The sequence below is a fragment of the Erpetoichthys calabaricus genome, chromosome 5 (assembly GCF_900747795.2).
Source record: "Erpetoichthys calabaricus chromosome 5, fErpCal1.3, whole genome shotgun sequence".
In the NCBI taxonomy this organism is placed as follows: Eukaryota; Metazoa; Chordata; class Cladistia; order Polypteriformes; family Polypteridae; genus Erpetoichthys; species Erpetoichthys calabaricus.
This window is the reverse complement of record NC_041398.2, coordinates 106,216,904-106,241,190: the sequence shown is the minus strand read 5'-3', so window position 1 is coordinate 106,241,190 and position 24,287 is coordinate 106,216,904. Positions and strand designations below refer to the sequence as shown.

The 24,287-nt window shown below is 38.2% G+C and overlaps 1 protein-coding gene across 2 annotated transcripts in view; it reads right to left on the bottom strand.

The window, feature by feature from the left end:
* Positions 1-24,287, bottom strand: part of corin (corin, serine peptidase) — a 215,654-nt gene that overhangs the window by 119,951 nt on the left and 71,416 nt on the right. The gene's annotated exons all lie outside the window — the stretch shown is intronic.

Here is a 24,287-nt window from a genome sequence, read left to right as displayed (position 1 = left end):
CTGAAGATCAGCTAGTGTTTTGAGCTTTGATTCTACTGTCTGTAAAAAGCTATACATTCTGAATTATTGTTAGGAGCATAACACACAAACAGCAGTCTAAATATTATTCTCTGAAACTCAAACATCAAATTGAGGTGCCCCCTCCTTTCACCAGTACAAAATAAATCTGTATGGCATCAAGCCAAGGATTTGAGTATCAATACACTGGCTAAGGGTCACTCCCTGTAGCCCCAAGCAAGGCTTAAATAGAACCACTGGACTTAGTGTAGAACCACGTCAGCGTGCATCTGCAAAGAAAAAATGGGAAGTTCAACGCTGAAAAAGAAAAAAGTTTTAAAGACAACAATTCAGCCATATAAAGTGATAAAGTGAAAGAGAACCATTATGAATCCGGGAGGTCAATATTTTTATTGCTCTTTGTCTGGTTCTTCTTAAAGAAGTCTACAATGGCTAATCCTACAAGACAAGATCGCTTAAAAGATCATTAAGGCCCTTCATCTCTCCAAGGGGTAATAGCAAAAAAAAAAAAAAAAAAAAAGAAACACTTTCATATTCCATGTCTTCATCAAAGTTTACATAGTTAATTATGCAGAAGGTGGTCTTGATCCTAATGCTATACCAAAACACTCACTCACACATACCTCAGAGCTAGTGGAAAGGAACAAAATACTCAAACATTACAGCAAAGGGGAGCACTTACCTTAGCTTTACATACTGATTTAACATCGTCAAACAAACAACTGTGAAGACACCACATCAAAAGGACTTTTTCCCTATAGTTTATAAGGGGTTACATATTCCAAGTAAGAGGTACAACACTTATAAATTGGTGTCTATCTATCTATCTATCTATCTATCTATCTATCTATCTATCTATCTATCTATCTATCTATCTATATGTGTAAACAATATTTATATGTAAAATTTAAAATATACAGTATATGTAAAATATGTAAATTTTGGCAAAAACTCACATACCGTACAGTCTTAATTATTGATACTATTTGTCGCTCACTACAGCTCTGCCAGTATTAAGATTATGTAAAATGGCTAAATGTTCATCTATTTGTGCATATAGTTCATGCCTGTTAAAGGTAAACGTGTCTCTTTCATTGTTCACTGTGGGAATAACCTTTACTTTTTCCCTTTTGCAGATACACTCAGATGCATTCCTCTTCCTCCTCCTATTCATACTTCTAGTCCTCCTACTCAGATACATCCCTCCTTTATAAACTTAATAAGTTTTACAGCAGATTTGAAAACAAGGTTCTGAGTATCAACAATCCCTCTGTTCCTCCAGTTCTGAACCAGTCACTTCTTTGCATAAGCCTAACCCCTTTTCTTCCTTTTCTGTCAGGGATTATGAAGCTATTTGCAAGACAACTGCAAAAAGTCTGCCAGTCTTGATTCCGTCTCCCCTGCAACAACCAAACACTGTGCTAGGCAGCTCCCTCCTGTCTTCACAGACATCTGTAACCAGTCTCTTGTAATGTGTATTGTTCCAGATTGCTTGAAATCTTCTGTTATGGTTCCAGTTCCCAAAAATGACAAAATAAATAGCCTCAAAAGTTACAGGCCTATTACATTTACTTAATTGCTAATGAAACTTTTTGAATGGCTTGTTCAAACCCATCTGAAGTCTGTTATTGCTAGTCATTTTGACCCTCATCAATTGTCACATCGCACAAGTAGGTCTGTGGACAATACCATTAACATAGACCTTCACTTTATGCTTAGGCATAAGGAGTCTAAAGGAACTTACACTTGAATAGTGTTTGTTGACTTTAGATCAGCATTTAACACCATTGTCCCTATGCTGTTGCTAACTAAATATCTACAAACTGAAATGAATGCCTCCATCGGTAAATGTATTTATAGTTTTTTGACATGCAGGCTGCTTGTGCTGATCAACACATTTACTAAACAGGATTTGACATGCAGGCCGGGATTACAAGTTTTTTCGTAGGCTTCAGAGATTCTAGTGTTATCACAACTTCCATCATGAATATGGCTCAGCAGTGGTTGTATATTTAACCACAACTGAGGAAATGAAATACTTCCCAGGCGATAGTAGTACAATTTTACAAAGCCATAATTGAAAGTGTGGCCATATTCTCCATTGTTGTCCAGGTTAGTTCAGCAACAGTCCACTCCAAAAATAAATTAAATCTTGTTGTAAGGTCTACTGAGAAAATAATTGGCTGGGCTCTTTCTTCTGTTACTGACAGACAGAAGGACAAAACATCAAATCTAAAAAGAAAAACTAAATTGCTGTGTAAATATAATATTAATGTTCACATGAATAACCTCCAGAGGGTACAGTTTGCTCTTACAACATCAAAGGTGTTGGATTCCTATAAATTAGCTACTGCCTACTCTGCATCTATTACAACCATGATAAAGTGCGACCCACAATAAATGAGTGGGTACAGAGTACAAAAAAAATTCTCAACAGACTGGCTTGCAGACAAATGATGGATTACAATGATCAACAAACGTTCATGTGAATCTTCTGCATGAAACAATTTTATGCTGTAGCACAAGAATGTACAATGAAATCAAGTGCGATGCTGTTTCACACTGGAATTGTGCAGCAAATATCATCAATAATTACTATATCACTGTGTTAAAATGATTATGTAGATATACTGTATATTTGAGTTTTTGTTTATTATATTTAGTTATATTAGTTCTATTACATATTCAGAAAGGTCTTCCTTACATACACACACAACATAAAAAAATTTTGGTTTCAGATTTGAAAATGAGATACTATAAACATTGTAAGCTATTAAACAGAGACCCTTCTGGCATATAAAACCCACAGACCAACCAGAAATCAAGATTAAAACTCTTAGGTCTGAAATTAGTAATTTGATATTGCCAAGAACTTGGTAAATAAATTCTAGTTACAGAAAGAAAGAATGTATTCAAAGGAGTGTTTATGAAATTATATTTATTGGCCAAATTTTCAGAAATAACACTAGAAAAAAATGATAAGAGAGCTTGCTGCTGCTTTTTACTTACTCACTCTGTCTGGTCTGTCTGTCTATCATGGTGGTTTTGTTGTAATCTGTCAAAACATCCAGCTTTTGGACGTTTTAGCTATGCTAACCTACCAGGACACAACTGAAGAGTCAAGGCCTCAGCAATAGACAAAAAACTTGTCTTTGTGCCAAGTTGTCGCAGAGACTCTCTTGCCTGATGTTACCAGTTTTCTTTACAGTTTTCTGGGGCTGAGGGAGAGATCCACTACCATGCAGTCAGAACAGAAAAGATAGATAGATAGATAGATAGATAGATAGATAGATAGATAGATAGATAGATAGATAGATAGATAGATAGATAGATAGATAGATAGATAGATAGATACCCTCAGGGAAATAAAGGTGTCCAGTAGTTCAAGCAGTTTGGTAAAAAAAAGTTATAAATTATTAAAAAAGGCAAGGAGAACAAAACATAAATAAATAAATAAATAAATAAATAAATAAATAAATAAATACATACATACATACATACATACATACATACATACATACATACATACATACATAAATGGTAAAAAATACAAATGGCAACACGGTTATAAAATTTCACGGCAGTAGGACCAAATGATCTTCTAAAGTGTTCTGTTTCACAGCGCAGTGAGAGAAGACGACTGCAATGTTTACTTTTCTGACCTGCCAAAATGTTGTGGAGTGGGTGACTACTATTGTCAAGGATGGCCTGCACCTTCCTCCCCATACACCTTTCCACCACAATTCCCAGTGAGTCTACAGTCCTACCTGACACTGAGTTGGCCCTTCCTCACTAACTTGTCCAGCCTCTTCATGTTTTCATCTGTCATACTGCCTCCCCAACACACAGCAGCAAAAAGAGGACACTGGGACTGACTGTCTGATAGAACACAGACAGCATTTCGCTAAATACATTGAATGATATGAGTGTTCTGAGGGAAAACAGCCTGCTCTGCACCTTCCTATAAAGGACAACTGTGTTCACAGACCAGTCCAGTCTGTCATCAAGGTAGACACCTAGATATTTATAAGTCTGCATCACCTCAATGTCTTCCTCTCCAATGTTAACAGGCTGAAGGGGGAGCTTAGACCTGCAGAAATCCACAACCATCTCCTTGATCTTTGTTGTGTTCAGAACCAGGAAGTTCTTACTGAGCACACATAAAACTAAGCACACGAAAAATTCAACTTTTTATAAGAAACTCCAGTCAACAGACATATATTTATTTGTTTTTTAAGGCATTCTTAGCCAAATGTGCATGCATAAAAATACAGATACATTTAAACACAGTAGCAAAGCAATTTTAGGCTGAAGAACATACAATGATCCTAACAATATATTTCCATTATTATTATTGTTGAGATACGGCCAGTTGACAACAGAGAAGAATAAAACAAAACCTCTAGCAGCATCCCTGGAGAAAATAAATTTTGATGGTGCCCCACAGTTGGTTATCACACAAAGCCATAGGCAAAGTCACAGTTCTGGCAACCTAAGCCAAATGGACGCCTGCCCGTCCCCTCCCGAGTATTACAGATGTTTGTGCTGAGCTGTCCAGTGAGAAAACAAACTCCTTTCACCCGCGAATTCTAAGGCTCCTAGTATTTATGGTGTCTCCACATGAACTGCTAAATTAAGAATTACTAGGCGCTTAAGAAAATATGTTTGGAATGCAGAACACCCAAATACAAAAACATAAAGTAGTTATGAAAACGAGGACATTAAAATGATTTTTAACATATTATTCACCTTTTCTAAATTTCCATACTCTACAGTTCTATTCTACCTGCAGTAAGGAAATGCTAAATGCAGTAGTCCAAAACCTTCAACGTTTTGAAGCTCAGTGAACCATGTTTGCCAGGACATGTATACTGTAGCACAAACACTGCTGTCTTATAAGACTGGGAGCCATGTTTGAATTCCCAGACTCTGCATTTCTAAGGCAATGTAAAAAATAAAGAGGGGCTGCATGCATGGCTGTCTCCTTTGAATCCAGTATTTGTCTCTGTCTGCCATGACTGGCTCTTGTTTGCTTCACTATAAACTTGGAAATGAGGATTCAAATTTAAGTTGAAATTAAAAATGAGTAACGCATTAATTGTTTTCAGCAAAATCTACTTTACATGTTACCCATAGCACCTATTTTCGTACATGTTAATTATGCACCCACAAAAGCATTTTGTGCTTTATTATACCTTTATTGAATAACTATAAAATATCTTTAAAAGTCAAAATGAAATCCTTGAGAAAGGGAGAGAGAGAATGTAACTGGTGGCACATGCAGTCAGGCTTAGAAGAGGGACACTGTGTAGAAAACCTGCGTCACAAAGCTGAGAGATCCAAATCTGCAAATGGCTAATGGAGATCTCATTTAGCTAAGCAGTAGAACTCACATCTCACCTCTACAGGGAGTAAAACTAGATGGAGAGAGGAGCTGTCACCCTAGATGATTCCTCACCAGCGGCAATTGGGAACTCATCTGAGATTCGCTTAGGAAGAGGGTGAATGTAGTAGGCTGAAAGAATTTGGAGCTTCATATGACATTACTGCTTACAAGGTCAGAAAGCTGACCTGGGGGGAGTTTTCTTTTTTGGCTCAGTGGTTTAAAAATGTTTAATGGAGCCCAATTTTCACTTTCCACTGCTGATGTCTTAGGGAAGACGTGCAGCCGAGAGAAGGGAAAGACACCATCAGCAATTCCTCGAATGTAACATGGAAGCCATGTCATGCAGCTAAGAGAGACAGATCTGCAATTGACTGGACCCTGGTTTCCATTTTACCTTTCCTGTCTCAGGCACAACAACAAGAGAGAGAGAAAGTGGGAATGTCACCTTGAACAATTCACATACAGTGACAGGGACACAATTTTTAGTGTGACCAATCTCTCCTAGGATGTGCATTCTGGAATATCCAAGTTGGGATTTTGATCTGTCAAACAGTTTGAAACAATAATAAGAAAAGTTTTTGTTTTCAAGTGTAAGCTGTGGTAAAGGATTATGGGAACAGATGGTTGTACTTAATGTAATATTAATAGTTTCTGACAGATAGTATAAAACCAAATGTATATACTACTGTAGGGATGAGTTTATACGATTTCTAAAACAACCCTTCATGCAAACCAAGTAGATAAGGGGGACACAATAAAGTAAAATGTGTTACAGTATACATTTATTCACTCTTGTAAACTTTTAAGGGATCATTTGATTTTCAGATTGTTTGATCCTCCAGGGTTAAAGGGTAACCATTATCAAAATGGCTGGACTGACCTGTTAACCCTCATAACACATATTTTCAGGTTCTCAGCCTAAAGTAGATGATGTTACCATTTAGACTGATGTCTAAGAAAATTTTACAAGTTGCCGGTTACACAAAAGAGTGGACTGTCTCAGGATCACAACCTCAAGTCTTGGATGGCTACAGTGATTGTAAACATTTATAAAAAATATCAGTAACGGTGCACTGCACCATAATGTGCAGTGAATACACTTGACCTGATCATTCCTAGTTTTCATACTCTTTCTCTGTACGTTTATTATTCGTTTGCTCAGAGGTTGATATGCTTGCTGATTGCTGAGCAGCTCTTCTTTTCTCTACCCTAGCAGCCCACTTCTTCTCTTCTTTTGTCTGCATTTTTTTGCATTAAAACCGATTATGTCCATGTTTGAGTTGCAATTACTTAGTACATTTTCTTTAATTTTTCACTTAAGCTGGCACTTAAGTCTTCAATCTGCCTCAAGAATGATTTAAGATATGAAGAGGTAGGGGAAGTGACAGCGAAGGTGGTAGGGATGAGAACGGCAGCCATATGCATGCGCTGCACGGCCACCCTGCTGGTCGCTGCCAAAAGTTGATTCTACAATAAAATAAAATAAAAAGAGGAATAACCTTGGAGGTCAATCATCACCCTGAGAGCGGATAGTAGACATCATGTAGTATATGTGTACCAAATTTTGGGTCAGTAGTTTTACAGGTGATTTAAAATCCTGGACAGACAAACAGACAGCCACGGTAGCGTATTATATAAGAAGATTTTACATTCTGACAAGATCATGTTTTGTAACTGAAGGAACCATCAACCTTCTGGCTTTATCTTTCTAAACATTGAATTCAAACAGATTAACTGACAGAGGTTCAGATGAAACCTTTGTTAAGAAAAGTAAGCATTTAAAGAGTCCAAATGTTAAGCAAGTTAACTAAAAATTAAGAAGGCGAGGACTGAATAAATGTATTTGCATTAAAAGGTGTGTCAGCAATTACAAAGTGTGTGAAGTTTATTGAAAAGTAATATCCTAAATATAAATATGAGTCCTTTCTTAGACTGCAGACAAGGCCACTTTACAGAGTGAAATGTTTGTTTAACAGCAGTAATTGGCTTCACATTAAGAAATGGAAGAAAACAAAAGCTTGGGCCTGTTATAGCTCTCACAGGATGACTTTGAGACTCTGGGGCTATGTAAATATTTTTTATAGTATGCACATTTGCCATTTGCCTTGTAGTTGGTTGACACAGGACTATGTGTTGTTTCAATGGGGCATTTGTTTTCTTTATGTTTAAAAGTATTGTTATTTTTTTACTTGAAATCCCCTTTGTTTTATTTAATAATCATAGCAAATGCTATTACTAATCCCTCCAAGGTTTTTAATTTCTGAGTTTCACTAAACATGTCAATCTATTGTTAAATAATTCTTCATCTGCTGTGCTTTCTAAGTATAACAGGACTGTTACTCTTTTGATGCATTCCACTTAGTCTGGATTGATACGAAATATAAGTCAAGCCCTGCACTAAATTTTAATTAAAGGAACTGCAGGAGTACAATGACCTTGACCCTTTCATAATGAACACAGTGTAATTTCTGAACATATTTGAAGAAAAAAAAAACAAGTCCAAGAAATATTCATCTTCCATTAATTATTTTATTCTGTCTTACATGCCCTTTATCTATGTGAGTTTACTCATGGTGTTCAGCTTTCCCTCAACATCTTTTTGGCTGGGTTAATTGGTTAATCTGAATTGACCAGTTGAGAGTGATGAAGTACATGTATTAATGCATGATTATGTCATGCAATAAGTTTGAGTTCCAGGCTTTCCTATCTTGTGACCCATCTCCAGTTTCTGTTGGACAGATCTCAAACTAGGATTCTCAAACTAGCTGAGAGATATAATGCATTCATCTGCAGACAGCCATGAGTGAATTGTGTTTAAAACTGAGTGGGAACAATTACACGGCTCACTGAGTGTCACATTCCTAAACCAATCCAAAACCTCACAATGGCTGCGCTCAAAGGCTATTTTAAACTGCAATGAGCAGAGGTGTGCTTGTTTACCTGATACGACAAACAGCAAGCTTCTGAATACGATGAACCATTTACAGTCGAGAAGTTTCCTAAAAAAAACCTATTAGGCACATATATAAATTTGTGTCACATGAGCAAAGTGCAAATTACACGATTTACAAATAAATACAGCCTGTTCCAAAAATAAACATAACCCACTTTAAAACCTTTTTGTAACATCAGATTACACAATGGAATTCAACAGCAGCATCAATGGAAAACTGGTAAATGTGAACGATATGTTGTCGTAGGTGCTGTGGGTGCTCTCTGTTGTTCAGCATTATGATGATAGTGCAGGAGTCGATGTAAGGCTGAAAAAATTAACAGCTATATTTGTGAAAATATTAATTTAAAAATGTGCATTTGAAGTAAACAATCTGTCACAATCTCTCAAAAAGACTGCCCTTACGAGAGTTGATAATGAATAGCCCCAGGAGATGCAGATTTCAATACTTAAAACGTCCAAACCAACAAATCTACCTAATGACACCAGTAAAACAACGGACATGGCTGCACAACATCCACCTTCTGACCACACGTCTAAATGAATAACTAAAGAAATTTCACACTACTGTCTAGCTGCAGATGAAAACATGGCATGACAAAATAGCCACAGCACTTTAACACACTGCCACACGGGATGGGCAAGGGTCCCGACCAGGAGAGGGGAGGGTTCCTTACCTGGATGGGAGGCTATTAGAGGACAGACAGTCATCCTGGACAAGGGAGAAAAAGGTGCCAGACCTGAAAAGGTCTCCTCGGGATTTTGGATGGACATCCCAACCAGGAAAATAGATTCCTTACCCGGGCTGGAAGCAGATGCACAGGCGCCCCAACTGGATATATTTCTAGGACTCTACCTGGCCAAGATGAAAGGGAAGGACAGGGAAGCACTGTCTCTGTGTGTTGTTTATTTTCCCTTGATACCGGTGCCCAATTGGGAACCAGAGGCAAATGCTGGGAATTGCAGTCTAGCAGAGCAATTCTGCTGGGGCCTGTGGATGCTCCAAAAGGATGCTGCAAGGAGATATACTCCCTGCTATGTGGGACTTCCACGTGACCCAGACGTGCTTCCAGTGGGCAATAGTCCAGACACCGGAAGTACTCCTAGGTCCTCAATAAAAGGGACCACACTCCCTTGTCCAGGAGAGTCAGAGCTGCAACACTCAGCTAGAGGAGGGCAATACGGTGGAGAGAGGAAAAATGAATTGGAGAAGAAGCAACTTGTTTTTGTGCTTAAAACTGAGGTATTATGTCATAAAACACCCTTTATTTGAACCCGGGACTGTCTTTGTGTATTTGTGTTTGGGGCTCTCTGGCACCCCCTAGCGTTCACAATATCTGTTCACCACAATGCTTCCCTAAACTCTATTTGCTGTTGTTATGTCATATGGTGATGCAATAGTTCCATCCATCCATCCATCCTCTTCCGCTTATCCGAGGTTGGGTCACGGGGGCAGCAGCTTGAGCAGAGATGCCCAGACTTCCCTCTCTCCGGCCACTTCTTCTAGCTCTTCCGGGAGAATCCCAAGGCGTTCCCAGGCCAGCTGGGTCTTCCCCGGGGCCTCCTCCCGGTTGGACGTGCCCGGAACACCTCACCAGGGAGGCATCCAGGAGGCATCCTGATCAGATGCCCGAGCTACCTCATCTGACTCCTCTCGATGCGGAGGAGCATAGTTAAAATGACAAAAAGATATTGTAGCAGACAGAGGAACTTCTCAAACTTGTGCAGCAAACTGTAGAGATCTAAGTGCACATGTGTGTCTGTCTCCACTGTCGCAGCTCTCATTACAACGTGCAAATTAATTATTAAGCTTCAGTTACCTTGTGCTTCTGAACAGATAACAGCAGTTTTGGTCTTTTATTTCCTTTTGGCATCAAGTTTTTCATTCAGTTTCTTTTTCTTTCTCCCTCAACCGTGACAGTTTAGTTTAGTGCACGGACTCAAAGAATTAGGCGCAGGTGTTTAGGAAGAAGCCTTGTGGGTGTAGCTTTTACAGCACAGGATTTAATAAACACTTTTGTCACCGGACGTATATTGTTATTTGAGAATCACATCTGGCCCTGCGAGTCTACATCAGAATGTCCTGGATCCACCCTCTTTCGGTCAATTTCATGGTAAGGCCCAAATGGGCAGCAGCCCTTTCAAGTGAAGGCATGTTAAGCCTCATCTCTGTCCTGAAATGCTGTTCTTGACAATCACTTGTGTGAGTTAACAAAGAATGTGGACACAACTCTTGGTCGGCCAGTGCAAGCCTTAAAATCCTGCTGTGTTCAGCATACATATTATTTGGCTTTCTCTAGGACTATAACAGACATGTTGACAAAACTGGCAAAATCGGACACTCCTTAATATCCAGGCAAGAGCAAATGAAATCAGGCCTGCTACTCCTCGATGGAAAGCTCCACTTTCTAGAATCCTGGGTTATTCCATCCATTATCCAATCCGCTATATCCTAACTACAGGGTCACGGGCGTCTGCTGGAGCCAATCCCAGCCAACACAGGGCGCAAGGCAGGAAACAAACCCCGGGCAGGGCGCCAGTGCACCGCAGGGCACACACACACACACACACACACACACCAAGCACATTCTAGGAACAATTTAGGATCACCAAAACACCTAACCTGCATGCTTATAACTTGTAATGGAAAAGGGAACTTCACAGGATAACTTAATGGATGGATAAAAATTGGGTTCACTTATTTTTGGTGTTTAAACACTGAAATAGATTTTTTAAATCTCCTTTTCAAAAAGCATATTTAGATTTCAAATTGTTTCTTGAAATTTGTTCTTTATTACCAGTTTACTGCAATTAGTGTATCTTTGGGTCACTTTGTAAAATGCTTTCACAATTTCATTTCTCAGGGACACATTCTAAATTAAAGGGACACAAAGTAGTGGATATTCATGGAGCTTTTTCAGCTCGGTGCCCTAATACTTCACATTACAATTAATTGTGTTTTTGCCCGTACCTTTACAAGACATCATAAGCAGCTGTGTTTCATCTGCCAGAATCCTGTCTGTTCTAAAATAGCAGCAGTCAAATCTGATCAAGTCACTTTAGAGTAAAATGCCCATCAAGTGGGGTCTGTGACTAGCATTTTAAGAGGACTTCCATCTAGCCCTTAAAATTCTAGACAGCATGCAGGTCAGCTGGATTTGCATTTCTGGAAAAATTGATCCATTTAAACAACAATTTAGGCAAAGTTAATTAACTTAGGTCCAAAAGTTTAAAAAATGTCTGTGCTGCATGTAATAATAAATACATAAACTTTAATAAAAACTACAAGAAATACTTCTTTAATTAAAAAACTATTGAAACAATACCACACTCTGGAGGATATGGTATCATTATGCAGCAACATTAATAAAAGAGTATTACAGTTATTTTACTTTTCAGCTTTTATATGTTACAACATCAAAATGTATTTTTAAAATGCCCATAGTCACAAAGAATGCACCAGCTGGCTTAAAAATATTAAGATGTTAAGTCTGCATTAAGTAGGGCATATAGATGTAAGCTTTCTTTGCCAACGTATTTTTAGATTTGGAAAGGTGCGTGTTGTCACATTAGAAATGTGATGTGTTTGTTAAGATAAGAACAGGTCTGAACCATCTGATTAAGCAGAGGTGCTTGCCTGGCACGAGCCTCTCAACGTGCATGCCTACCTAGTTACATATGTACCAACTATGTCAATGACCATTGCCCATATAGCTCACAATAATCAAATATAAAGAGATGAGGGCACTAGCTTTGACTAGCTTTATAAGATGATTACAGCAACAGGTGGAAGAACACTGACACAAAATGACTTCCATGCCACGAGACACTACACTCTGAAATCTGCCAAACATCCAGGTTGAATGGTGTGTTAATGACAATGATTGCTAAAAACTACTTTCTGGTTGCCTGTTTGTCAATTCTGCCTATCTGGGCATAGATAAAAGGAGAGACGCCTCCTGTGGCGATGAGTCACAGTAGCAGTTAATCCTGGGTAAAATCGGACTACAGTCCTGGGTGCAAGTGCATTGTGGCCGTAGTCTGTAGCTCCTTTCATATTAGTAAATACAGAAGTACAACACAAAGTGCAAAAAAATGAAGAGTAACTCTGGATCTACAGGAAAAGAGTCTTCACATTGAGATGAGGCATTAATGTTTTAGGAAGGTTACCACAAAGCATATCTGTAATAAAGCACCTAAAAATACTGTAAATAAATAAATGGACACGTTGAAATGTTTGATTCAAGAACAAATTATTAAAGAATTAGAAATATAAAAGCAGATCTTGTCAGACTAAAATAAATAATTTAACACATTATCAAAAACCTTTCAGTTTCACTAATAGGGTTAATATTATTCTCCAAAAAACAAACAAAAAAAAAAAAAAACAATAACAACTCTATTCAGGCAAACACAAAAGACTAAAACCATAATGAAGTCTGACCATACCTTTTTTACAGCTACTCAAAAGATATTATAAGTCAAAATGAAAGAGGAATAAACACATGAATCATGATATAATCTGAAATAAGTGCACGCAAGCATTTCTAAAATTGCCCTGTAATGTTTATTGATTCACTCCGGGCAAAAATTCATCATCACCATTATGACGTTTCGATGCTAGTGGGCTGGAAGAATATGACATGCAACTGTACATAGCAGTAGAGTGTTGCTGACTCAAAAGCTTGCATTTGTAATCTATTTAGTTAGCCAATAAAGGGTGTCATTTCACCCGACTTTCTCCTGTATGCAACTGTACAGACATCTCCAATGTTATGTACAAAGTGCATTGTGTTTTTATGTTTTGTATTGTGCTTTTGTGGTTTACTGAATGAGGCATATTTTTTATTGAGTGTTATTTTCAGTTTTTTTTAATGTGGTTTTGCATGTTATTGTATCTGTATTATAACTGTAAATGTGTACAGTGCACTGAGACATGACTGAGAAGTGTGGATAAAAAAATAAATTGAGCTGATTCTTGCATTCTTCATATATAGATTTAGGCCAAAAATATTACAGATATACAGGTACAGTGCATAGGTAAATATACAGTGTTTTTAATTCTGCCTATCTAATCATTTTGTAAAGCCCTCTCATTTCCACATTAGCTTTATAGGAGTACCCATACAAAAAACATGCAGACATGAGGTGCTTGTGTAAACGTCATGCAGACAACTGCTGTGTGAAGATTAGAACCCACATGCTGGGAGGCAGAAGGGGTTGCCACTGTCCTACCATACTGTCTCTACACATACCCTGACTCAACAACCATCAACTGTTTTTTCTTGATTTAGATTTCACCATAATATACAACACTGGAGCACCACCTGGATAATACAAGGACAGACAGTGTAGATGGTCCCCACTCCTAAAAAACATATACTGGACAATGTGATATACAGTACATTTTATGCCGAGACATGCATTTAAAGAATACTGATCAATGTATACTGAGTGGCTACCCCTTTTACTACATTTGCTCTTTCCATGTACAGGTTAACAGACTGGAACCAACAGATTATGTGTGCAGGAGATATATGGGAAGACTAAAGATTTAAATGGATGAGAACCAGTCCAAACTCAGACCGTGTTCCTGTGGCTGGAAACAGAGCACTAATGAAGGGGGCTTATGAAGGCTGATGTGACTTGTGCAGAATAACAGAAGGTAAACTGATAGCTAAATCCAAGAGAGATGCCAAAAAGAGGTATATCAGAATGAATCATTTATTAACCTTTTTTAAAGAAACATTGTTGACAACCTGACTGAGTTTTTGTGGACAAAGAAACCAAATAATATATGCAAAAAGATTGGAAAAATATCACCTGGTCTGAATCTCAATACCTGCTGACCAATGTTAATGGGAGGGCAGCAATATGGCAAAAACAGCATGAGCACATGACTCCATCAAGCCTACAGACATATTGTGGTGAAGTAATAGTGTGAGAAGAGTTTCTGTGGTACTCATTGGATTTCTTGATACAAGCTGAGCAAAGTTCCATTGCAACATGATATCTAAACATTGAAGGAAATTAGGCCATGTCTTCCTAGCAGGAGTGTATCTATTTGTGAATGGGCTTTTTCAGCAGAATAATGTTCCATCCCATGGTGCCAGACAAGTACAAGAATGTTTCAGGAGCACACCAATGAATTCCACTTAACTTAGTAGTGTTCCTATTCAGCAGATCCCTGAAATGAAACAGAATGAGTAGTTTACAGAAGAGACCCTCCATCAGCTAATTTTCAACATGTCTAAGATGTAATGGAGCACACTCTTTCCAGTCCAATGCTTTTAATGACTTGTTAATCTCATGAACACATGAATTCTGGCTAATCTGAAATGTAAATGGTGTGACCTTTTCGCTATTAGGTACAGCAGGTGTACTTTGTAAAGTAACCATTCTGTCAAGGGTATAAGCTTTTATTAACAATATAAATTTAGCAGGCAGAACAAGAGTAGACAACTCTAATTGTGAACTACTAAATTCATAATTGTACACTCACTATTTTTCTTAGTATATTATCAGGAAGCCAACTTTGTAGTGGGACAGCTAGCAGTTTTGTGTTTATTTTTGGCCCTGAATGAACAACCTCTGAAAAGTGTGTGAGCCTTGATGAGATCTGTCAGTTCCAAGTGGTCACACATCTGATGTTTGACGTTCTTCTCATAAGTGCTTAGTTAGCTTCACCCTGAATTCAAGAAGTGTTACTGTGATGGTGTCATGTCCAGAGATATAAATACCATTTCTGAAGATAAAATGAGAGCAGGAAAAATTGTCAGGCTGAGCTGTTAGCTGGACATGTCCCTCGTTTTTTCTTTTGTCTCAGGGTGGAACATGTTGCTATATTTTTAGGACATCTGCATGAGGTTTTACCCTCTGATGTATTTATATCCTTTTAATATCATCTTACTACTAGCAAAATATCAAAATGTAATTAAATTTGGATCATGACCAATTTGAATTATGTGTTTTGCTTAAGGTTAAAATGCCTGTAACTGGAAACAAGAATGATTTAAAAATAAAACATAAAGAGCTTTCTTATGAAAACTATCGGAAAAAAAGGAGGATGAGAAGTACTAGGATGGGTGAACTTAGAAACCATTGTATTCTCTGTACACACAGAAAATTTGTTTCTAGTGGAAAAAAATGCACAGAATGGCACCGTTTAGTTCAAATGACTTTTGCTCAAATGTTCATTATCATCTTAGATTATTTTCCTGCAAGGTGATTCTTACTGGTCAGTCATTTTCTATTGCACTGATTGCGTGCTCATAAATGTGTAGTGTCTGATTTAGCCTTAGCTCTTCCTCTTGGAGGGTGGCATGGTGGAAGTGTGCATGGCACCATTTCCTCATGGATCAAGTTTCTTGGCTTCGCCTCCTGAGTCTGCTCATTCTCAATGTGTCTTTGAGCGTTTTTCCTCAGAGTCTTCTGCCGCACTCCTTTCATGTGTGTGTGACAGGGCCTTGTGATAGTGCTGCTGTGGAAGTCTTTAGCCCTCTGCAACCCTGATTAGATTAAGTAAATTTGAGGAGGTTATGTCTCCCGGAGTTCATACTGTCATGTGTCGATAGACATAAGATACATATAATGATACAAAAGTGTGAAGAACGTTATGTTTTTAAAAATAGTGACAACAGAATTAACAAAGCCATTTTACAAAATACAAACTTTCATCAACATCAAAACAGAAAAGTTAGATTTGAATTCTCTAAAAAATACAAAAATATAAGCCTAGTCCAAAGTGATAGCATTGCAAAACAAACAAACAAAAGCATGTAACTTCAAGTGGGAAACCAGCTAGAGATAGTGTCAAGGTTATGACATGCATGGCCACCTGTTTGTTGAACAGCATATACTGTGCCTGCAGCAGCAGAATTAAGTTAGCAGTGAAGAGAAACGTCTTATCTGCCTATGCAGAAGAAAGCACCTTAGACAACTTTGAGCGGCACAAGACAAACTGCCAAGGCAAGAAAGAAATGTAAAAAGAAAACAGGAAGTATGTTTATATAGCCATTTGTCAATAAAATCTAACCTTCCAGAACTGAAACAAACATATACCATTATTTTTGGACAGTGTTAAATAAGAGTGCCCCCTATCATACTCTCAGTTCTAACATTCTGAAAAAGGGCGCATTTATTTAGCTAAACAGATCCAGTAAGGACAGGATACACCAATTGATGCCACTGTCTCATATTAAGGAGATCATAGGTTTGCGTCCCGAGTCCTCCCTGTGTAGAAACTGCTTTGAGTAGTGAGATATATATACACAACGGAATAGCACAAAACAAACATTGACCCTCTACTGAGGTCTGTCTCCCACCTTTTTATAGCACAAACCAATTCTCTCCCTCTTATGTATTTGGCCTCTTCAGCTTGAGCTCAGAGACTAATGCTGTTAGAGTGTGGCTGTTTCAGGATTGTGAAAGCCTAATAAGTATTTAAGTAGACTGACTTACAGGGCAAATCATTGGAAATTACAGAAAAAGACAAAGCAGAGACAGCCAGATTCCTTGTAACTGGTACGGCCTTTTTGTTATTAAACAAAGTGCATCCTACAGAGCAGCAAAATCTGCTCTCTACGGTTACATGAAAACTGATGGGATGATGAACTTATCCAACCTACACATAAAAACGTACAGATAAAAGGTCTTCTCAGAATAACAACCCAACACTTAGGCACAAATTATCAACATGAACGCTGCCAACACTGCTCATTAAACTTTCATCAGCATGCCAAGTTTATACCTTAGGCTTGGCTCTTTAAGCAGTTGTTAAACCACAAGAGCTCAAACTAGCAAGAACATTTAAAAGGCAGACTTGACAGCTCAGTAGGAAACCCGACTATCCATGCCAGATAGAAACACTCAGCAGGCTTACCATTAATCCGCTAAAAATCTTTTACTAATGAAAACTGTTTAAAAACAGTTTACTGTGTTTCAATTTACAATGCCTAAACTGTTTAACCAGAGGGAAGTAGGGTGGTACAGTGGTAAGCGAGGTTGGGTGGGTGTTGCAATGCCCTTTACTGCAGGGAACAGTCCCCAAAGTTTCTGATCAGTAATGATATAAACATAATTAAAAGTGTTTCAATGAAAGCATTAAACTACCATCAGCTGGCACTGGTGAGATGTTGAGAGTTCTCTATTCAAATAATATACCAAAAGAATATACACATTTGACTATCACTGTGGGCGGCATGGTGGCGCAGTGGGTAGCGCTGCTGCCTCGCAGTTAGGAGACCTGGGTTCGCTTCCCGGGTCCTCCCTATGTGGAGTTAGCATGTTCTCGCCGTGTCTGCGTGGGTTTTCTCCAGGTGCTCCGGTTTCCTTCCACAGTCCAAAGACATGCAGGTTATGTGGATTGGCGATTCTAAATTGGCCCTAGTATGTGCTTGGTGTGTGTGTGTATTTGTGTGTGTCCTGCCTTGTGCCCTGTGTTGGTTGGGATTGGCTCCAGGAGACCCCCGTGACCCTGTGTTCGGATTCAGCTGGTTGGAAAATGGATGGATGGATGGACTATCACTGTATCTCTCTGTTGACATCCAAGTGTGAAAACATAATAGCCTGGACATGGAAAAATGGAACCGGCCCAGAATATGTTACAGATTATTTTACAGATAATTCTATCCTTTCAAGTAACTATTATTAAAACTGCTTAAAATACTTTGAGGTTGCAGCTGAATTAGCCAGCAGCATTGGGCGCATGGCAGACACCTGGCCTGGACACACAAGTAAGCAGATGTCAAAAGAAGAATAAAAAATGAACAAAACACAACGTTAGCACAAATGGAAACTAGAAAGAGACTAAGCATCAGCATGTCATGTAACTTGTATAGGCAGCAGGACACTAGCACGTCTGCAGCTATCCAGAACCATTTCATGTTATTCGTCAGTTTAATCTTTTTATACTATCAAAATATAGTAGGTCTTCATAGTGATGCTAGTGGGACTGCACACTGCTTTTGTTTATGTACTATTTCAAAACTCTTCTTATGGTATGTTGTGATGCTGTGGAAACACAGACATCTGTAAGACAGTTGAAGACAATTGGGTCTTGGGGAGAAAATCTCAATTAGTATGAAAATGGAGGATTTTGCACTCTTGTCTTTATTCAGATTTTTTTTTTAATGTGGAGTTGTGCTTTTTAATGAATCCTCTGACAAGTCAGTGTAAAGCATGACATTGTACGTCAATTATAAGCTAAACTTGCCCATGTGATATTTAGTACATGATTAGTACAGAAACCGAAACCTGTGGTGGTAAATGACCTGGGTTTGAATTCCAGTTTGGTTACTACTTGTGTAAGTTCCTGGTTTTCTTTTACCACTATGAGTAACAGTCACTGAGTAAACGGGTTACTCACATTTACAGCTGCCTGAATCTGACTACACTTAACCAGTACTGTTTAATGATGGTTTAATTATCCTTAGACTCTTGATTAAACAGATTTTATTAGTATGGTACACTTTCAAAAACTATTTAAATACACTTTGCATATAAAGTTGTATTTTTACAATCTCTAGATCAATGCTATTACATACTTATTTATACAGTAATGAAAACTGTTTTTTAACAATTTAGTGAATTCAATATTTGCAGAAGGCTTTAGAGAACGTATTTATTTTATCCAAAGCAACCTATTAATCCCAAGTGCAGTGCATGAATATCCCTGTTCAGAAGTATCCATCCACCAGGTAGGCAGCAGGTCTGATAAGACACGAGTCTGTCTCAGGGCACATTCAACTGCAAATTAATACACCTTATAGAGTAAAGCTACCTAATGACCTAACAGGCACTTCTTAAGGAGGTTTGAAGCAGCCAAGTATCCATAGAAGGTCCATTTGGCCAAAGAGGACATATTTGTCTTTTATTATTCATTTAGCCACTGCATTTGGACAACAGCTAGTGTTGCTGTCTTCATGGAACACGTCTCTTTGGTTTAGTAACTAGCTATGCTGCAGTCACTTACAAATAAGACCAATTATCTTCGTATGGAATAAAAATTGAAGAACATTACTAAGAATGCAATGTGATTATGAGAAATTAAGGTGTGATAAAGACGTGCCTCTAATCTTAGACTGCAGGTCATTACATTGGACAGAACATCATAAGGGTCTCTGTTAGAGTTATTGTTTTAGAAGGGTCCTATCCTGGCTGTGGTTCAAATTCATATCTGTTTTTGATTTTTTTTAAATTATTATGTTAGTTTTAATTTTGTTGATTACATGCATTATTCTTTATTTTTGATTTTATGTACTGTATGTAGGGCGACACGGTGGCACAGTGGGTAGCGCTGCTGCCTCGCAGTTGGGAGATCTGGGGACCTGGGTTCGCTTCCCGGGTCCTCCCTGCGTGGAGTTTGCATGTTCTCCCTGTGTCTGCGTGGGTTTTCTCCGGGCGCTCCGGTTTCCTCCCACAGTCCAAAGACATGCAGGTTAGGTGGATTGGTGATTCTAAATTGGCCCTAGTGTGTGCTTGGTGTGTGGGTGTGTGTCCTGCGGTGGGTTGGCACCCTGCCTGGGATTGGTTCCTGCCTTGTGCCCTGCGTTGGCTGGGATTGGCTCCAGCAGACCCCCGTGACCCTGTGTTCGGATTCAGCGGGTTGGAAAATGGATGGATGGATGGATGTACTGTATGTAAGCTGTCTGAGTTATGTTCCATGTGTTTTTTGGGTGGAGGTACCACCTGCCAGTCACTGCCATATAAATCTGGAGGGTCTTCCACAGTTCCTGGGACTTCATTTTCAATTTGCTTTGGAATTTGGTGAGTGTTTTCTAGTTTAGTTTTGTGCTATTTGGGATTTTTTGGATTTTTGAATATCTTGCTCTGTATTTTGACTTTTCTTAGGATTTCGTATTGGGACTTGTTCACCTTGAATTGCCCTTACTGGCAACTCCTTTTTGCCTTCTGTGCTTTACGGAACTACAAGTACTTACAGAGCTTTTTTGTGAAATAAACATTTTTATTTTATAAAGATTTGGTGTTTGTCCCATTTGCCAGCATTTGTCTGCGTTATCCTCTATAGTGATCATTATTGGAAGTGTTTGGGACTATGTGCTTTGAAATTTATTGGGAATTACATGCTTTGGACTCCAAGTTCACGACAGTTATCACAGTTCTAATACTGTTAACTGCTCCTCTGTACTGATTTATAGGAAAAATTGATCAGCAAGAACGCAGAGGCCATGACGGAAGCAACATACAAGCTAAAGCAGAACACTAAATAAATGTACCTATATCGGAAAAGATGTATTAAAGAAGAACATAATAATAAAAATATCTGTGGTAATTGAGGTATACCCACAGAAAAGATAGAAGATATAAAGGTAGCAACTTTAAACCAAAGGGCAGCAGCAGTGGGCCTTTTCCAGAACACTTTGAGGACGGTTCCAAAAAATAAAGGTGAAACAGGTGGGAATTATTTGGTGGTTCTTTTTCATGACAAGAATTCCCCATAACTGACTGCATAGGCAATACATTATTCTGACAGTAAAGTCTGAAAATTATAAGAGGGCTTTCAACTAACCTTTGTTTAACACAAAGTATACTTCTTCAAGGAGCTTAAAAATATAGAAAATGAAGGCAAAAGAATAAACATATAGAACGATGAACTTCTCAAGGAATCAGCCAATTTTGGCAAAATGGATAAAAAATCAACACAGATTGACTTACAGGAAGACAAAGGTAATGTTTCTGTGCTGACGTTGATCCCAAAGGAAATGAACTAGCTGCAAGTGCTCCTTAGTCTTGTGGTTAAAAAGGGGAAGTAGAAATAATTTTGTTCAGATGCAATAACAATATCTGTAACGCTCAGGGCAACCAGATTAATGCAGGAAAGCTAAAGTGGCTGAGAATGACAGATGGTGCCGTGTGAGATTTAAACTCGCACTTCATTTATGCAGTGCGCTGCACAGATATGCAGATTCCCAGCCGCAAGGGGAAAGAGGAGAAGGCCTTGTCGACATTGAAAAGTCAGCGAACAAGGGAAGAGAATGCCTTAATGGCCAATGCAGACGCTTCAGCCTGGGCACGTTGTAATGTTCAAGCATGAAATCTTTACTTCCGAGGTAAATGTTACACTCTCACGTCTAGACAAGATCTCCTTTAATAGCTTCCTTTGTTTTGTCAGCAGAAGAAAAGCAAAAAAATTTAAATACAAAAAAAAAAATAAGGTGATCAAAGGATTGCTTCAAAGATCTGTTTATCTATTTCAGAAAAAATGTCTTTCTTTGCAAGAAGAACTATATATTACCCAGTAAATAGAAATATGATATTCTAATTATCAGAACACAAGACAATGACCATATACAGTAAATACACATATATAAAAATATTTTTATCAGGTTCAAGAGGTGCCTAATATAGGTGACACTTGAAAAGTTTAAAATAAACTGAATTATAAATAGCAATGATTTATTTTCCTTTTCCTATATTCTCTATGTTAAGAAATAACAACACTGCATTTGTTAAAAATTACACATGAAGGAAGCTGAACCAGCCAATCTAAAAGACCCTCTATAGCCTAGAATGCTAGCATCACCTCTCCTGGGATGGCGGTGCCGTCACTACCCATAATTGGCAGAGTTCTGTAATGCTATCCCCCACATTTATTTGTCTTTGGGGAAACTTATTTCTGTCTCCATTCTTACATGTAAAAGGCCTTAGCATCCGTTGCAGTTTATGAAATGGCTGGGATTGGACTCTCATCTTTGCACTCTCAGCCTTACTGCAGAGTGGACAGCAAAGTGACCAAACTAGCCAAGTTAAAAAACATTTCTTTTAGCTCTAGTGTTGCTGCTATCTGCAAAGACAGTGTCATGAACTATAATAATATACGGGAATGTTGAATACAGTTATAATAGTTCAGAAGGTAGTACAAAATTTTGAGAGCCATACTGCAGTTAACTTATCAGGAAAAACACAATCATCTGAAGAGAACTTAGTAAAAGTAACCGTTCATGCAGCATGATTTGGGTGGCGTTTACATTGCAAAAAGCTGACTTACTGGACACAAGGTGCAAGGGTCATTGTGCTTAAGAAGAAAATGTTTCTTTTTGTAGTTTTAGTAAGAAGCTCTCTTTGCCATCTCTTGCATTTTCTGAATCATTCTTCTGGTCCACTTCATCACCTTTACAGCTAGACACTACTTAGAGATCAAGAACCAATAACTTTATACGTATAGCCAGACTATTCAAAGGGGACAGCCATCAAACAACTGGGCTTTAAACTTTTATGAGTTTTCCAATGCAGCTGTTCAATACATCTAATGGCACACATCTGACATGAAGTATTAGTTGACATAGGATGTGTTTATAATTAGAGCCGTAAATAAATTGTAATCCACTGTTTTTGCTTTCCCAGGAGATGCTGCAACCACTGGCTTGAACGTAGCTGTCATTCATGAGGTGCTAGCCTTCATGACTGACAGGATTATTTACACTGTAATAACTGTAAAAGCCCAAGATTCTGATTTGGTCTCGACTCTGTATGGGGACGCAGGTTGAGAAAATGGAAGTATTTACTTTTTAGTGTCAGCAGAAGAACATAAAGATGAGCATACAGTTCCTATTTCTGAGTGGTAATTCAATATTAGACATTTCAAAGAAGCAAAAGAAATCAAAATCTGTTACCAAACACTGCAACAGAAATGTAAGTCAGCTCATACAGTGGGTGGGATGTGCTGCTTATCTGCTTTTAGGTTGTTTTTCCGACACTGTCAATCAGCTAGCTTGTCTTGTCATGCTGGAATTTCATTCCGTCACCTTGGTCAGACGATTTAGACACAGAAGCACATGATTAGCAAACGTACACTAAAACAAAAAACAGATGTGCTTTGGAACAAAAAGGCTTCAGCTGCAATTTCAAGTGTGAACCTGTTTTCTTCATTATGGTACTTAATTTATTATTTGTAACTTATTTCACAATTATTAACTATTCTGTTGCCCTGCTTGTCACGTATGAAACAGAAAAGTAAGTCATTACAATGCTTTTCTCGTTTTTTCAGTTTAATACAAAACTTTGCATCTGCTATACACTTTGTGATCCTAACACTCTTTTAAACAAAAAAAAAACTGCAATTATTTTAGCAATAAAAACAAGAACTCTGTTTGCCACAATGAATCATTTTTCTTTTTTGATGCATCACATTACTCAGAATGTGAGACAACACGTAATGCCAACTGCTTTGAATAAAATTAGCCTCTTGTGGTATTCACTTTATTCACTATTTCGTCAGCATGTTTCTGCGTAAGCATGTAAACCAGGATCAGCTACACTGCTGCCCACTGCAGCTCTCCAATCTCAAAAAGTCACCAACACGTCATAAAAAGGCACAAATCTGGCAAGCTACTGGAATCAATTTGTCTTCGATACAGACAGTCTCTTCCTGCCTTGAGCGTCTAAAGGACATGAGGGAATTTACCCTCAAGCAGTTTCTAATTAGGATAGCAATCACAGTAAAAAGATGACAAGATCTACCACAAGTCTTGAATTAATTTACACATTTTTAAGAAGGAATATCAAAACGCTTAAAAGCATTTGGCGGCATTAACACATTGGTCGTTTGTAACATACTGTTTTACATTGACAGTCAGTGTTGCATGAAGACTAGAATCAACGCGTCTCCATGCAGATGAAGGTTTACTCTGATAGAACACACAAAAAGCCACTAACAGATGTGCCAATTATAACACTGTCCAACTGTAACATTACTACCAACTTGATAAGATTTGTAGTTTATGGGAATGTTAATTATGGCTCTGACATTACAGCTGGAATTTTGGTATCGGAATGCAAAATGATTCTCCTGTCTTTACTTACTGAACTGCCTAGCATTCTGATAAATGTTATAAAGATCATTTCTTGGTAACACACTCTGTTATGTTGTGTGCAATGAACGAAATTTTATGGAAAAACCATTTACAAAGA